The sequence below is a fragment of the Anas platyrhynchos genome, chromosome 10, assembly GCF_047663525.1.
Source record: "Anas platyrhynchos isolate ZD024472 breed Pekin duck chromosome 10, IASCAAS_PekinDuck_T2T, whole genome shotgun sequence".
NCBI classification, from domain to species: domain Eukaryota; kingdom Metazoa; phylum Chordata; class Aves; order Anseriformes; family Anatidae; genus Anas; species Anas platyrhynchos.
In genome coordinates, this window is record NC_092596.1 from 21,581,848 (window position 1) to 21,599,160 (window position 17,313).

General features: G+C 33.9%; 1 long non-coding RNA gene across 2 annotated transcripts in view; it reads left to right on the forward strand.

The window, feature by feature from the left end:
- Nucleotides 1-6,606, forward strand: part of LOC106014541 (uncharacterized) — a 45,003-nt gene extending 38,397 nt beyond the window's left edge. For both annotated transcript variants that reach the window (XR_011811841.1, XR_001185921.5), the window contains exon 6: nt 639-6,606. This is a non-coding gene — a long non-coding RNA (uncharacterized lncRNA). The remainder of the gene's footprint in view (nt 1-638) is intronic.
- Nucleotides 6,607-17,313: the final 10,707 nt, after the last annotated feature.

Genomic DNA, 17,313 nt, shown 5'->3' on the forward strand with positions numbered 1-17,313 from the left:
GGCCACACCACCCAAGTTGCAGAAGGAAAAGGCAGGGGAGAATAAAGAACTGCCCACTGTAGGAGAAGATTGGGTTTGTGACTAAGGAACATGAAGGTGCACGTGACCTGATGATGTATCCACACATCCTATGAGAACTGTCAGATGTAGTTGCTGATCTGGTTTCGGTTAGGACAGAGTTAATTTTCTTCCTAGTAGCTGGTAGAATGCTTTGTTTTGGCTTAGGATGAGAAGAGCGCTGCTAACATACTGATGTTTTAATTGTTGCAGAGCAGTGCTTACACCAAGCCAAGGATGTTTCAGCTTCTCACTCTGTCCTGCCAATGGGCAGGCTGGGGGTGCAGCAAGAGCTGGGAGGGGTCAGACCCAGAACAGTTGACCCAAACTGGCCAAAGGGGGTATTCCATACCATCTGATGTCATGCTAAACAATATATGGGTGTGGCTGGCTAGGGGGAGGAGGGCCGGACTGCTTGGTGTTAGGCTGGGCATCGGTCAGCGGGTGGTGAGCAATTGCATTGTGCATCGCTTGTTTCATACATATTATTAGTAGTAGTACTATTACCATCATTATTTTGTTATTATTATTGCTATTATTATTTTCCCATCTTAATAAACTGTCTTTATCTCAACTTACAGGCTTCTCTCACCTGTTTCTCTCCCCCATCCCAGAGAGGGAGGGGGGTGGATGAGCGAACGGATGTGTGGTGTTTAGCTGCCGGCCGGGTTAAACCACAACAGTTGCTTAGCCACTATCCATCATATTTGATAAGTTGTGGCAGTCTGCTGAAGTTCCTGCTGACTGGAAAAAGGGAAACATAACCCACATTTTTAAAAAGGGAAAAAAGGAAGACGTAGGGAACTACATGCCAGTCACACCTTTTTGCCAGCAAGATCATAGAGTGGATCCTCATGGAAACTATGCTAAAGAACATGGAATATGAGGAGGTGACTGGTGACAGTCAACATAACTTCACAAAGGGCAAATTGAGCCTGACAAATTTGGTGGCCTTCTTATGATGGGGTTACAGCATTTGTGGATAGGGGAAGAGCAACAGACGTCATTGAACTGACATCATTTATCTGGAGATGTGCAAAGCATTTGTCACTGTCCCACATGATATGTTTGTCTCTAAATTGGATAGATGTGGACTCAATGGATGGACCACTCAGTGGATAAGGAATTGCCTGGATGGTTGCATCAAAGAGTTGCAGTCAACAGCTTGATGTCCAAGCAGAGACTAACGACAAGTGGTGTTCATCAGGGGTTGGTATTGGCACCGTTACTGTTTAATGTCTTTGGCCAGCAGGTGATCCTCCCTCTCTGCTCTGCTCTCATGAGACCCCACCTGCAGTGCTGTGTTCAGCTCTGGGGCCCCCAACATCAGAAGGACATGAACCTATTGGAGCAAGTGCAGAGGAGGGCCATGAACGTGATCAGAGGGCTGGAGCTCTCTTATGAGGACAGGCTGAGACAGTAGGGGTTGTTAAGCCTGGAGAAGGGAAGGCTTCAGGGAGACCTTACAGAAGCCTTCCTGTACTTAAAGGAGACCTACAAGAAAGCTGGAGTTGGACTTTTTACAAGGACATGTAGTGATAGAACAAGGGGTAATGGCTTTAAATTGAAAGGTGGAGGATTTAGATTACATATAAAGAAGAAATTCTTCACTATGGGGGTGGTGAAGCTCTGGAAGAGGATGCCCAGAGAAGTTGTGGATGCCCTGACCCCGGAAGGGTTCAAGGCCAGGTTGGATGGGGCTTTGAACAACCTGGTCTAGTGGGAGGTGTCCCTGCCCCTGACAGGGGGTTGAAATTAGATGATCTTTAAGGTCCATTCCAAACCAAACCATTCTGTGATTGCTCGAGTATTAAGTCCCGACACTGTCATTAGGTTTCAGTAGGTCAAGAATATGGGTTGCACCACAAGCAGACTGGAAAGTGCAAAATGTGATTTATTTTTTTTTGACGTGCTTTTTGATGTTGTCATACAAAAAGACAGGCCTTTAATATTCTTCTGCATACAGATGACACCATTAAAAAATCTAAGGTTTAACTATTAGGTTCATAACTTGATTAGAAAAGTCCATCAGCAAAAGAATACGGATAATGTCTTGTGTGTATATAAATTAAATTTATAGAAAACAACATTTCTAGCTTTCTAGCATTCTGCAATTCCAGGGGGAAAAAAAAAAAAAAAAAAAAAAAGTATTTGCTGCAAGTTCTCATAATGAATATTTGAGCTTCTCTAATGTCTCTTTCTCAGTAATTTTTTTTAAAGCTTGAATTATGTCCTCCAGTTCCCCTCCATGGTAGGTCACAGTTATTATTTCCCTTAAAACAAGTGAAGAAGGTTAGGAAGATACACATTATTTTCCTCAATAATGTGTGATGAATAAATGACAGAAGCAGAAATTATATCCTACTGTTCTAACTGTTATACTGTTATATTTCATGGCTTGTAATGCCATGGGAAGTAAGATCAACACTTTGTCAGAGTGACTAAGCAGTCGGAGTTGCTGTGTTAATGTTGAAATCTCTCATAGGATTTGGTTTCATTTGACAATTACATTCAATTAGAAAACACCCTTAAGTGACTTCTCAAGGTTGTGGTTTAACTTGGTGTGGTTTCCAAGTGAAGAAAACCCCTGGAGGAGATATTATTAATTGTACTTTTCACAGCATTTCTTTAGGAGCAGCCAAGGTCAGTGCCATTTTCCAAGGCACTCTGCAGATGAGTGACCAGGAACTTCTTCTGTTTACATAGTTTAGAATAAAAATGGACAAGTGAAACAAATTACTACGGCAAATGTCATTCTTTTGAGGGAGGACAGAGCAAGAAAGGAGCTTTTCTAAAGAGAGAGCTATAAGGTAATCCTGAGAATAAAGCTTTTGGAAAACAGCTGGGCAAAGTTCTAATGTGCTTCCTTCGTCATGTCACAATTCTTGTTTTTGTGTGGACACCACATGCAGTTATTTCTCATAATCTTCTTGCTCTGCCTGTTTTTTTGGATTTGGACTCTCCAGCTTCCCTTTACCTATTTTCAAGACTAAAGGCCTTGCTGGTAATGTGATGGAAAGTGTTACAAGACACCAAAAGTTCACAGAAAGGCCTACTGGCCAATCCCAATACAAGTGGATACTGATTCATACTGATTGATTCCCTCCCCCCAACTTTTTTTTTTTTTTCCTCAGTAAGAGATTCCAGAAACAAATGGAAAAGGAACAATTTTGAGAGATATATCATCTTAGGATATTGTGAATCTACCTTGCTGCTTGCCAGTATTCTGTAGCATCTTAAATATAATTTTCAAAGCCTCTTATTCTAACAGGAAGGAAAGAAGACAATGCTTAGTTCTGTAAGTCATCTTCATTGCCATTTTATTTCTTTTCCAATACTGAACAACTTTCCAAGCAGCTGAGCCAAAAGGACAAGTGAGTTAAATGTTCAGATTAGCCTATAAACTTCAAGCTGCAGTGAGCCATGGAATCAGACTTAATTTGCTCTGTTCCTAGCTTCCTTCCCACTCTCCAAGGCAAGAGTCTCTTAAACAGATCTTTCCTCTGATTTGGTCTTAAATTCAGCTTTACTGACATTCACTTGCGATCAACAATATCAAACAGTTCATATGAATACCTAGTTTATTTGGACCATAGGAGTTTGAGGTTGAGATTAAAGATAATACTTTAGTTCAGGAAGGAAAATGAAAATATGTTTTAAGTGCTTGATTAGACAAGAAAACTACACATGTCAATCCTATAGACCTGCCAATATACAATTAGTAATAGGCATACCTAATATATCTAATAATTGGAAAAAAATGTAATGTGTGAAGATATGCAAATTATCCCAGATTTTAGTAGAATACTTCTGCACCTGCTACTTTTACATAATTTGTCAGAAGCAAAATTTGATTGCATGTTATTGAGACTAGATTTCAGAAAAGAAACAGTTCAGATTTTAGAAGTTTTTCAGTACACACCTAGTGAAGCAGCTCAAGGTCAACACTGCCTTAACAGAATGAAAAATAATGTATGTCTTTAAAAATAGGGGATTTAAAACCAATCTCAACAATTTGGGATTTACGAAGAGTTTTAACTTATTTTTATAATTACAAGTAATTTTTTTATATATAAATGGCCTAACAGCACCATCTTCTGACAAGCTGTATTTTCTGCAATAACCTTGAAAAGCACTTCTAGTCCTTTGCATACATATTTTTGTTGCTGTCACAAAGAAAACAGATTCTAGGGAAATAAATGTGTTATCCCATGTATCCTAAGAGAAGACATTGATTGAGAGACCAGGGAAGTCAGTTATTGCCCGATTTCTTCTTCTTGCTTAAGATAGTGATAGAATTTCATTCAGATGTAATTGTGCCTCAAATTGTTGTTGAAAGGTTTGCTGCAGAAACATTTTAAAGATATACTCTTGTCAAACACTTGGAAAGAGGTAATTTATATGTAATTTCAACAGCAGTTCTACCAACTTCAGATGTCTTGTAGCATTACTGTGAAAGTAAAAATATTATATATGTCATATTTTCTAACCCAGAGTTGCTGTATTTGTACAACTAAAGCTGCTGACAGTTTTGTATTGAAATATGCAAAATAAATCAACATTGATAGTTTAAATACAGTTTTGATCTGTTTAGGGCAACAATGGTTTTAGGTGAGTGCATTTTGGCAAAGGTGCTTTAACTCATGTTTGGTTTATGTTGTCTGTGAGCTTAGGTACTTGATCACTTACCATGAAATCAAGGGTTAATGCACAGAATCAGTACTGATGGGACTGCACACTCCCATCTATCAAAAAGCACAAGGTGACATTGGACAATCTTGGTAATATCTGGTTCTTGGTTTTGGTTCATCTTGAATTCAATTTGGGTCTCATTTCTTTAACCTCCATTTTTGGTAGGGCCTAACCTTTCAGTCAGATCTTGTATTTCCCAGTCAAAAGCCACTCCTACTATATAATCTGTCATCATTTATGTATATAGCTACAGTTATTGTAAAATTAATATTTTTCAAGTTTGAGTTAATTTTTTAGTAAGTAAACAGTGCTATTCTATGGAAGTTGCTTTATAGATGTTAGAAGGTAAGAGGTAGAGTCTTTAGAAAGTTTACTTACCTTCTTTGTTAAAATAAGGAGTTCCAGCTTCACATAGTAAACTCCTGTATTATTAGAGGCATTTAGAAATATTTGGTACATTTTTGCTGGTGGTGGTAGCTGCAGCTGTAATGAGTGTTCTCAAGTCTTGATTGAGAATCATCCAACCTCCTCAAAAGAGTGGTAATATAAAGAGTACTGAAACAATTTATAGAACAGCGACTATGTATCTCAAGGGAACGAGCTCTATTTCATATTATTCCAAGTAATTTGCACACATACATACACATTTATATTAGAAACCTGCAAGATATCTTTTTAGGTAATCACTGTTTTCATATGTATTCATGAGGATTTAGCCAGATAAGTGTTCCCTGTACTCATGATGAGTTACACATTAACACAATTAAATGTTAGTTGTATCACCAGCGACTTAATAAGAAAATGCTCTACACAGCTGTAATGGCTATAAGCCTGTAGTAGAAGTAACTGAAAAGTTTTAGACTGCCATCATGAAGTGTGTTACTTATGAACGGTGTTCAAAGAATCTTATATATGAATGAGTGAAAAAAATAAAAAATTTCCAGTCCTAAATCAGTAGATGAAACATTAAATAATATAATACATTTTCAGAATGAAAGATAAGAAACTTTGAGGAAAGTGGAAATGAGAATTTGTCCTCATTATCATTTTGTTAATTATACCCTAAATCTTTCATGTTTGTTGTACTGGAGCATGGCTTACATATGTAGGCCCTTACAGCTCTAAAAACATAGCAGAAAAAATGTGTATTGTATTTTCATCCAGAAATGAAAGTTTAGATATATTTTCATATCATTGCATTGCAACTTGAAGACATTGATGCCCTACTGTTGCAGTCATTTCCTTTGCAAAGGTATTGATTTATAGTATTGATTTTACTTCTAGAAAAAAAAGTATTGTACTTCTGGAAGAAAGCAGAGTTTGACGTTCATAAGTGTACTATATTTTCATATATATGTACCAAGGGAGGAAAACTCCAGTTACAGAAGTCAATTCTGTTCTAGCCATCTGTCATTCAACTTACAAATATTTTTGGTATATATTGCAAAAAAACAAAAGTGAGATAATATACTGCATTTAATTTTAAAAAGACATTGAGAACAAAATACTGATAACCATCTGTATAACTTTTTTTTTTGCATAAATTAAAGAAATCTAATAATTTGAGAAATATTTGCTAAAGTTGGCATGAGGCTCAGAATAACTGATATGCACCCCTGATCTCAAAATAGAAAAACTGATTACTTTTCAGACTGTGTAGTAAGATTTTTCTATGGCAGGAACTCTGGAACTTCTTTTTTGATTTCCTGTTTATTCAAGTTAAACAATCCAATAATAATTGGAACAAATAAAACAGTTTTACTGATCTATGATTAATGAGTGTTCTCAAGTCTTGATTGAGAATCATCCGACCTCCTCAAAAGAGTGATAATATAAAGAGTACTGAAACAATTTATAGAACAGCAACTATGTATCTATAGTTCATATCATATAAACTATGTATGTATAGTTTATTCTATAAACTATAGAATATAGTTTATAAACTATAGAATATAGTTTATAGTTAGTTAGTTAGTATAGTTAGTAAAGTAGTATAGTTAGTAGTAGTTAGTATATAGTTAGTATAGTTAGTAAACTATAGAATATAGTTTATAGTTTAGAATATAGAACTAAAGAAGATGGTTAGTAGGATGATCTTCCTTGAGATGCTAAAGACAAAAAAAAAAAAAAAAAAAGATGCCAAAAAATGATTTTATTTCTGAGCTTCTTTGTTCAGAAATATTTACCAAAAATATAGTATAACTTAAGCTAAGATGGAAAAAAAAAAACACAAAACAACAACAAAAAATATTACTGGCAACAAAATAATTTTTGTATTTAGACTTAAGTAGACTTTTTGTATTTGGACTTAAATACATCAAAAAAAAAAAAAAAAAAAAAAGAAAAAAGAAAAAAGAAAAATTTGTATGTAAGAGACAGGAGGAAACTGCATTCTTATTTAAAGTAGTTAAATATAATATTCCCAGCCTATCACTTCACTTTTCAACTTGTTCTCTTTATTCTTCATAGTAGTATGTATTGTCCTACTTATTTATTTAATGAAGTCAGAAGTTTACTTATAAATGTTTGAACCACATCGTTCCTGATGAGAACAAAGTCTCCAATCAGTGGTTGGTGTATATACTCGTATTAGAAATTGAGGTCTTGTATTTGATCTAGGTGATGAGTAATTCTGTGGATAATTTTGTTTTCTGAATTACGTTGTTTGACTTGGATTATTCAAAATGTTAAATCTTTGTTTCCTTTTTCCTTATAATCTGTTATAAATAAATATTTTTTGCATTCTTTCAAAGGAGGTAGAATTTCTCTGCCACATTCTCTGGGATTGCAGACAATGCTAGCACACACGATAAAGAACTACTTTATATCAGTTTCTTTAAGAAGATTGCTATACTTTTTATACCCTTTTTGGATCCAGCAACATTTAGGGTTGGAGTTCTTTGGAGGCAAAATTGGCTTTCAAGTACTTAGGAAGGTGAAAGAGAAAATTGTAGCAAAATGCTAGACAGATAAGAAGTTCCATATGTGGTTGGATCCAAGTCTGCTAGCTACATATTTCTACCTATTCTTCTGAAAATCTGTTTTCAGCAGAAATGATATGTTGTGGGAATTATGTATTCTCTGGAACATCTGGGTTTGCGATGGAAAACGGCATGATGCTTTGCATGACCAGACAGATTACACCAAAACTGAATCAGACCTGGGAGGAACTGTGGACTCCTGGGTAGGTATGAAACCTTTCAACTTCTGTCGTCATCTCATTTTAGAAATTGAATAACTCTTCCCAGATTATATGGCTATCAAATCAAATCATGGCCAAATCAAATATGGCCAAAGCAAATCAAATTAGAAAAAAAAAAAAAAAAAATCAATCCTGAAGTTACTTTCCACCAAATAAGAAGACACTCAAAAGGTGTATTCCTTCTTCTGTGTGCGGCTGTGTGGCTGTGGCGGTGTGTTAACTGTCGAATGTCTTTTTCTTCCTGATGCTTCTTTCCATTGAATGGGGCAAGTTTACTGTTCTCCAGAAATGGTAAAGTCAGAAGTAAGATACCAGGATCTTCCAGGCCAGGATTTAATATTCAATATATCTGTTTTCTGTTCTTGTGCTGGAGAAATTTAAGTAATTGATACCACACCTATCAAGAAAGATTATAATAACTTGATATTCAAGTGAAAAATTAATCGTATTCCTCTAAAAATTCATGGAAAGACTATTTTCATTTGTATGCCCCTGTAATTTTTCATTTTGAAAGATATGTTGTCAGATCTTATTAAGTGTGGACTATATCTAGGCATATGAAATCTCTTCGTCTCTGAAGATCCCTATATTATACCTAAAAATCCAAGACTAACTTTGAACACCCTTGCTTTTCTGGGTTTAAGTTAGACCCCTGATATTATTTGACCATATAGTATTTCTTTATTTTTAGTCTCTGAATATGTTCTTTGTTGTTTTTCTCCTAGAGACAGAAAACAAGACTATAAATCCCAGTGGTGGAACTTGAAAAATTGGGTTTGTGTGGTTCAAATCTTTTGAAAATTCTATAAAGCAGCATGAGACATTGTTCTATTCAATTTCTGGCTATTGATCCAACTGAATGCTTGTTTGGAGATTGCCTTTGCAGTTTTATTTGAACAGAAGAAATACTTTTTTCTTTAGAGAGAGGGGGTGTGGGGATTTCACTTACAAGGGACACATTTCATGTGTACGGATTTCTCATGCTGAGGGCAATAAAGTAGTTTTGCCCTTGAAGCAGAGTATTATACCTCTAAGTTGCACAGTTTATATATGTGTTAATTACAAACAAGGTGGTGAGCAGTTCACAGCTGGGAAGATGAATGCCTTGTCTGCCAGAGAAAAATAGTTCTGATTAAAGATGTGTCAACCAGGCTACCCCGTTTCTGTATCAGACGCCCTGTGCTAAAGCCAATGTTGGAAAAAACTCAGAACTGAAATGCTTGGAATCTGGGCCCAAGGAAAATGAATCTACTGTAAAGATGGAGAGACCATTCCTTACAGGAGGTGATGTGACTTTACCCAATTGTGCAGTAGTTAGCTTACTGACCTTAAAGGTCATATAGATGTTCTTATCCAAAGGTCTTAATTTTTGTGCTTGCACCTGAAATGATGAGTTTTTGTTTTGTTTTGTTTTATTTTGTTTTGTTTTTCTTTCCTAGAAATAAATAGAATTGCTAATGCCATCTACTTACACAACATTTCTTTTTAATTTTCCTTTCATGGTAAAGCAAATCATCTAACCTTCCTATTTCTCATTTTCTCTGCTTCACTGTTATATACTTAAGTCACGTGCATATATTAAAGTTCATTTATGTGCATATATGTGTACATTTGAAAGAAAATGTACAATGAGCTCCTCAGAACTGAAAATTGCCTGTGATACAAGAACAGAGAAAACACTATTTGTAGTAAATTTGTTCTGTAAACAATATAATACTCTGTAAATAATATAATACAATATGATACTTAATATAATATAATTAAGGTACCTGTTGCTCATGTGAAAATTCTTCCAAAGTTAGGCTAGGGTAAAACATTAAAGCAAACACTCAGAATGCCGATTAGTTTGCTACAGTTAGTCATTCTTGCTTGTAAGTTTTTAGATGTTTGCATCTCAGTAATAATAAATAAATAATCATTACACTTAACAACATCTGTATGAAGGGTCCTCAGAACAGTGATTTCTATTACTATTGTGGTTTTATATTCTTCCATGCTATTTGACCTGTGTATGAACTGAACATATTTGAGAGGTAATTTGTTCAGATTACTAGTAACTGTATCTCTGTAAATGTTTTTTTGTTGTTTTGTTTTGCCTGACAGGTAGATTAGGAAATGGGGGAGAATTTTCCTTTAGAAAAATAAGAATGTCATCAACATATAGTATCTCATCCTTGTCACACCAGTAATACAAATGTTTTGTGGGAGACTTTCCTATGGGCAATTTGTGCTCCATCTCTTCCTCTGATGTAAATTGTGAGATCATGCACAAACAGGATCAAAAGATCCATGATTCCTGAATTTCAGTGTTCTCCTTTGGTCAAGTTAAGTTTGCATTCACTTAATTCTTTGGTTTGTGGGCTTTGGAAGTTTTGATCTTATAAGGTCACTAGGATGTCTTTGGACCGATGAACGTTTTTGGAAATTGGTGATTTTGGTTTTGGCCAGTGCTTGGCTGAATTAATGTCTCTAAACAAAATTTCTAGCCTTCACTGGTATTTTCCGGGTTAGTTGATGTTGTACAGAATTGCATTACATTACAAACGTGATAAAAATACAGTATTGACTTAGAGTTTCATACAGTCTTAAAGTCTTTTATAAAACTGTATCGATCTATCTTTACTTTTGAAGGTCAGCATAAAGTTTACAAAGAAGCATATGAGGTTAGGAAACATTATATGGGAGTTGCCCATTAAAGTATTAAAATGTGACCTGCTGTTGCTGGAGCTATCAACAAAACTTGTATCCTCATCATTCCCAAGCTGCATACATATGATCTAGATTTTGGCTAATAAAAATGAATGTAATGCTGCAGTGATTAAGATATTTTGTACTGTAATCATTCCTTCCTTAGAAGAGTTCAAATTGCAATGTTAGACCATTCCTCCAAAGCATGGAGATGTTTTATGATGCAGTAAATCCATTAAAAACTTGAGAATTAAGAAAATATCTTTCAAAGAGCCTGTTTTTCCACTGTCAGTATGTGGTTCTTCTACGACATTGATGGCCTTCAAAATGCATTACAACTCCGTCTGTATTTGGGCTCTTGACAAAAGTAAATATAAATAGATCCCTTGAAAAGGAAAATAAGTGAGAATTAGACAATAGCATATTGGAAATAAAACTGGAAATAGACCCCACAGCTTTGAAGTTGCTAAATAATAAAAATGAATAAATAAATAAAATTGGGATTTAATTTGAAGCAAGCCTTTGAGACTACTGCAGTCCTTTTACTCAGAATAGTTACAGCTGTGCTTGTGTGTAAGGTACCTTTCCCAAGCTCAAGTCTCTGTTATGAGCTTGCTAAGCATACAAAGAGCAGAAGGGGAGGGACAGCTGCATAGTGGATCTATGCTGGTATTGTAGTTCCGATTGAGATTGTGCTTTTGAAGTGAATCTGGTCTTCCGCATTTATGGCACTTGGATTGTGCCAGAGAGCATGAAGTGGATTTCTGACAGATTACGGTGAACAGGAAGATACACTCTAGGATCAGTTGATTCAGTTTGTAAGCCCATCATAATGTTAATTGATTTAACATATTTGCTATTATCCTAGATCTCTAAAAAGAAATCTATAATTTGGGGGTGAGAGGGGCTATTTTTACTTTTTTAGTTTCTGGTATTAATTTTCCTTATATAAATTCCCTTGTATAAATAACATTTTGACAGTTAGTATAATAAAGGATAAAAAAGGAAGAAAAAAAAGCCAGCCAACATTCTCCAGCATATCAATAAAGTACTTTTTTAGAACAAAAATAAAATAGAATTCACATGGAGAATAAAGGAATAAATACTTTTTCAATCTCTGGTCAGTCAGCAATAGCAATAGTGAGTAAGCTTCATGATGGGAACTCTGAAAAATCACACTTGCTAACTGTGTGTTATGCCATTTCTTTTGTAAAGTGAATTGTGGTAATGGCATACTGCAGATGTCAGCTTTTGGAAGAAAATCTAAGTAGATATCTGAGGGTAATCTTAGAGCTGAATCATTTTCTAATAATAGAAACAAACATTTTTTTTTGTGTACCTTTAATCATCTTGAAGGGAAAGGAGTAGGGATCTTTCCCTCAGACTAATACTGTGAGTTGCAAGAAATAGGAGACTAAATCTTAATTCCATTTTGGATGCACAGGTCTTATGCTTATTGCTGTGATACTGCACTTTAATATTACCACCAGATGTTTTTTTTTTTTTTTAAATGATGAGTTGTGTTACCCATGTATGCTATCTCCATAATTCAAAAACATTGCAACCTTCTGTTGTAAATGTTTACTTCTGTGTAGTGGCATATCCTGCTGTATCTTAGTAACAGTTTGATTGCTTTTTATTTAAAGGAGTTTTCAGATGTACAAAAGTCCAAATTTTTTTGTTCATTTTAATGTTTGGTGTACATGAAATATATATATATATATATATCAATAATCTGATTGACAGAAATGGGATTATTATTGACCAAAAAAAAAAAAAAACCATCAATTATGTATCAGAAAGAATTTTGGATGAGAAACCAAAACTATGAAAATCTTTACTGTAGCATGTTATTAATGAAAGAATTAGGTATTGTATGCTTTTCTACCATTTGTATTTAACATCTCTGTGTTTCTCTTTCTTAATAAACTGCATTTTTAGATGTTTCAAAGGGAGTTTAAGTTAACCTTGTGACTTCATTTCAAAGGTATTATTTCTGCACTTTAACGTGATAATTTGCAATGAAGATTTTTCATGTGTTTTATATAAATGGTAGAGTTCATTAAACTGAAACTCATGTTTTATATTATAGAATTCTGTCAATTTTTGAAAGGAGCTACATCAATCACAAGCATAAATTGTGAACTATATAAAAATTTAACAATTGAAAACAGGTTTATGTCTGATTCTGTGGCTTGAAAACAGTATTCCTCTTTCAGATGAGTCTTTTAAGAAAAAAAAATCAATCCCATTTTTTTAGATCTATGAGTGTTTACTTGAATGCAGAGGGAATAGACAGTTTTCCACAGAAAAAGGAAACTAATTATCCTATGAAATTACTTGGATTATAGGAACTGGAGTATATGAAGTATGAATTGTATACTTTGATTATTGATATATATTATTATTTTCAGAGATACATAAGGGTATCTCTGAAAATTGTTAAATGTTTACAGTAGCGGTAGAAGCTAGTAGAATGGCATAATCTTTGCCACTTGGCAGGAGAAACCCTGTATTTTGTCAGGTCAGAACCAAGTTGATGGTATTTATCAACCTTTGCTGGTCAAAGAAAGCATCAGCTGAATTGCATGGGAGATCCTAGGACATTATTGAGTTCAGTGTAGTACGTTTATTAAAAGCACAGCTCATTTTTTTGTAATTTCTTACCAATAGTTCTAGTCAGAAGCATTTCTCAGCAATGGTTTGTAAAACAGAATATCCTCAACAAGTGGAGAAAATTTAGCAAAGCATGTGCTATAATCCTGTATAAAGTGTTTGATTGCTGACTTCTATGTTAAAAATACAATTAAATAAAGCTATATATTCAAATGAGATAAGGAACCAGTAATTCTCAATTATCTGTCTTATGTTTCCAACATATAGCTCAAAAAATGTAAAAGGTGGCCTGCTCTTTGGAATATGTAGCATACAAAAGTTGACTAATAGCAGAAGACAATGTTATTTCCATATTTGTGTTATTTTTAACAACAATGCCTAAATAGAAAATCTGAAGTATCAAATACTTATCTAAACTATTAACAAACTGTCTTAAGTATCAGTGATTAATAGCAGAACAGAGAAAAATCTTTTATAGTTCTTGTTGTATAGTTCTTGTATACTTTTGCAATTGAATTTAGTGCAATAAGTAAAATATTCATATAAAAGACAATCAATATAAGCATATTGACAATATTGAAATATTTCAATTTATTGTTACCTTGGTTATGTTCTGCCATGCTTCCTTTCACTATACAATGTGGTGTTCAAAACAAAAGTATAACTAAAAGAAGCCTTTCCAAATTAGAAATGTTACTTGCCTCACTCCCAGGTTGTCCAAAAAGAATATCATCCCTTGAGCTTAAAAGGGGGGGGGGGGGGGGGGATGGTGTGAAATTTTGAGTTGCGTTCAATGACACTACTACATCTTACTAATAATTTATTATTAAGTGGTTATTGTAACTTAGTTAATTTTGTTTCATAGAAAGCTCCATTCATCTGGATATTATTTCATTTTACAATTTCCATTAACGTTAGTATAACAGCAGTGGTGTTTTGATAAATCTACTCTTATGCTTTGCTACAGAATTCTTTATTAATGAAAATTCATTTTTGAATTGCAGCTGGTTAAGAATTATTTTTCAATAGATGGACATATTAAACTTCATACATTATATCAAATTAACATTTGAATGGTTTTGTTTTTTTATGAGTCATTATTTTCAATTATCATATGAATCTATGTTAACATTTCAAAGATCCAAAAATAAAGTCTCATGTTTCTGAAATATTGTTTAGTGAAAGAAAGGAATTTCTGTGATCACCCCAGACATATTAATATTAGGTTGAGGCATAATTTTTACTGTTCAGTCTTTGTTCTGCTTCCCTTCCCCACATAAGATCCTCCATAAACATAGAGAATTATTATGTGTATAGATATTCCTTGTAAGGTGGAACCTTTATCCAGGTTATTTATTTTCTCCTCAGTCTCAGTATTACGGGGAAAAGAAACAACAAAAAAACACCACCAACTTTATGTTGCTATTCACAAGAATAATTTTTAATTTCACTTTTATTTTAAAAATCTCTAATCAAATACTTTCAAATATATCCAGGCAGATATATTTGAAACCCAAAGTAGAACTGGTGGACCCATTTATTAATGCACAGGAGAAAAGGAGAGGATAATGTCATAATTTTAAATAAATTCATATTCAAATATTTTGATGAGATTATTTATATAATTGCATCATATGAAAAAGACAACAAAATACTGTTTTTAGGTACAGTGCTGTTTAGAAGGACTGTCCTGCAGTCTACTCTGGATGTGGGTTTATGATGTGCTTTGGGACTGAAAACAGATCTCAACACCTGTTGAGAAAATATATTGGTAAAACACATTAAGAAAACAAAGCGTTTATTGAGCTTTTGTAGTGGAAAATACACGTGTATGTCTTGGTCTTATTTGATACATGATTCTTTGGATTAAATAATGCAATCAAATGAGTAATCAACTGTGACACACAAGTGGGAAATAGTTTTGCCAACAGTGTCTTGTTACTGGTTATTTTATGAATGAAATTTGTTGGAATGAAGCTATTACTTCTTCAAAAACTTGGAAATCTTCCTGACTTATCAACATTTACTATTCTCATGTTTGCCAGAAATTTAGACAACCAACTTGATGTCAAGCTGATCACTGTTGTCAAATCAGAGGAAATATTTTCTGTCATTTAATTTTTTAAACTTGTCAAGTTTCATCAATTGCATCAAATTCTGGCCCCAGAATTTCTGGCATAGTATAAGTCAAGTATCAATGTACTGAAGTCAGACCTGTAATAGCAATGTAAAACTATCAGGAAGATGAGTTGATCCCTTGTGTTAACATTTTGTAAATGTCTAACATTAACCAGAATGATGTTTAACTTTTAAGTTTAGCAGTTCTATTCTTCTTATTAGAAAACAGCTTTTACCATTCTTGGGCCACACAGTTGAAATCAGAAAAGGTTTATTTGTTAACTTCTCGTCAAGACAAAGCAGACAAGTTCTGTTGCTGTGTAGGCCATGGGTGTCTACAAAGGATGATGCATCTTCCTATTTATCTTCTTCTATTTTCTTTTCCAGCTTAACTTTGGTTTAGTGCTGGCATAATCCTCACAGAAATACAGTGTAGTTCTGACAGCCTTTGGAGCTCATTGTGAGGTATGTGCATGCTCTGTTTTTTTTTTGTTTGTTTGTTTGTTTTGTTTTGTGTTTTTTTTTTCCAAATGTCAGATACTGGCAATGCTCTCCTGTATTGTATTTTTGTAAACATGGTTGCTATATAAATGATGTAGTCCTTAACGTTTACCAATAGAAATTGTTTATATTCCTTAAAATTTGCAATATTATATATTGCAAATACAAATGATGTAGTCCTTAACGTTTACCAATAGAATTTGTTTATATTCCTTAAAATTTGCAATACAGCAAGCCTCTTATAAATTTCTTAAATATTCAGTGCCTTTAGTTTTTTGTTGTTGTTTTGTTTGTTTGTTTGTTTGTTTTCTTTTTTAAATCACCTAGCAATCTTAGGTCAGTTACGTGGTGCTCTATGTTTTAATTCCTGACAGAAGACTCATGTTGCCTTAGGGAAGATTAATCTTCATTGCAAATGTTTTGCTAGCCAAATCTTCTCTCCTCTTCTGTGACAAGGGACTAGTCTCTAGAAGCAGGCTTGCCTCTCTCAATCTCACAGAATAAAATCAACAACTTAAATTATATCACGTATTCAATATTATCTGTTGTTGGTAAAATTAATTGGCTTACATACACAAAAACAGAATACCCAAAAACTTCAAAACTAGCATTACAGATGTTTTTGCTCATAGAAAATCACGACTTGACCTACAAAAAGCATTCAGATGAAGAAAAATTGCTGTATTATAACCTTTAAAGTAGCTGGAAACCTGATCCGTTAAATTGACCGTACACACATTGATCCATTACATGACCATAGAGTAGTCATCAGATGCAGTCATGGTACTTCTTAGCACGTGTTGACCACTGAAATTCATGCAGGTCTGTGTACAAGAGAGTGTGTTCATTATCCTAATTGCTTGTCTTCATTTAGTTTATTTTCAAGAGAGTTTCCAGGAAAGCATTACATTATTTATTTATATATATCTAAACTCAGAATATTTTTTACAAGATGCTGAGTGTCAGGACAATACAACAGTGAATAATAAAAGGCAGTTTGCTGTGAAATTACATTTATGTTAAACCATATATATACTGACTTCAAAAGCAATGTCTGTCCTTCTGAAGGTATTTGCTATCCTATCATTTCAAATTTACAACTGTGCAATGTCTGTAATAATGATATCAAAGACAAATCCTTAGCTCACTACATTAAAAATGAATGATTACTGGATTGTTTTTTAGAGAAAAAAAATCCTTTCAAAATATAATGTTAATTATCTGTGATCTTGTAAAAATGAAACAAAAAAACTTGATGCTGTAGTTGCAGCTGCTTTGTAATTTTCATGATCTACAGTAATAAAGCTACATCTGTAAATATATATATATATATTTACATATGTGTGTGTGTGTGTGTGTGTGTGTATGTGTGTTTGGCATTTCTAATATAAATGGAAAAGTTCCAGTATTGACAAAAGAAAATTGTGAGCTTATTTGGC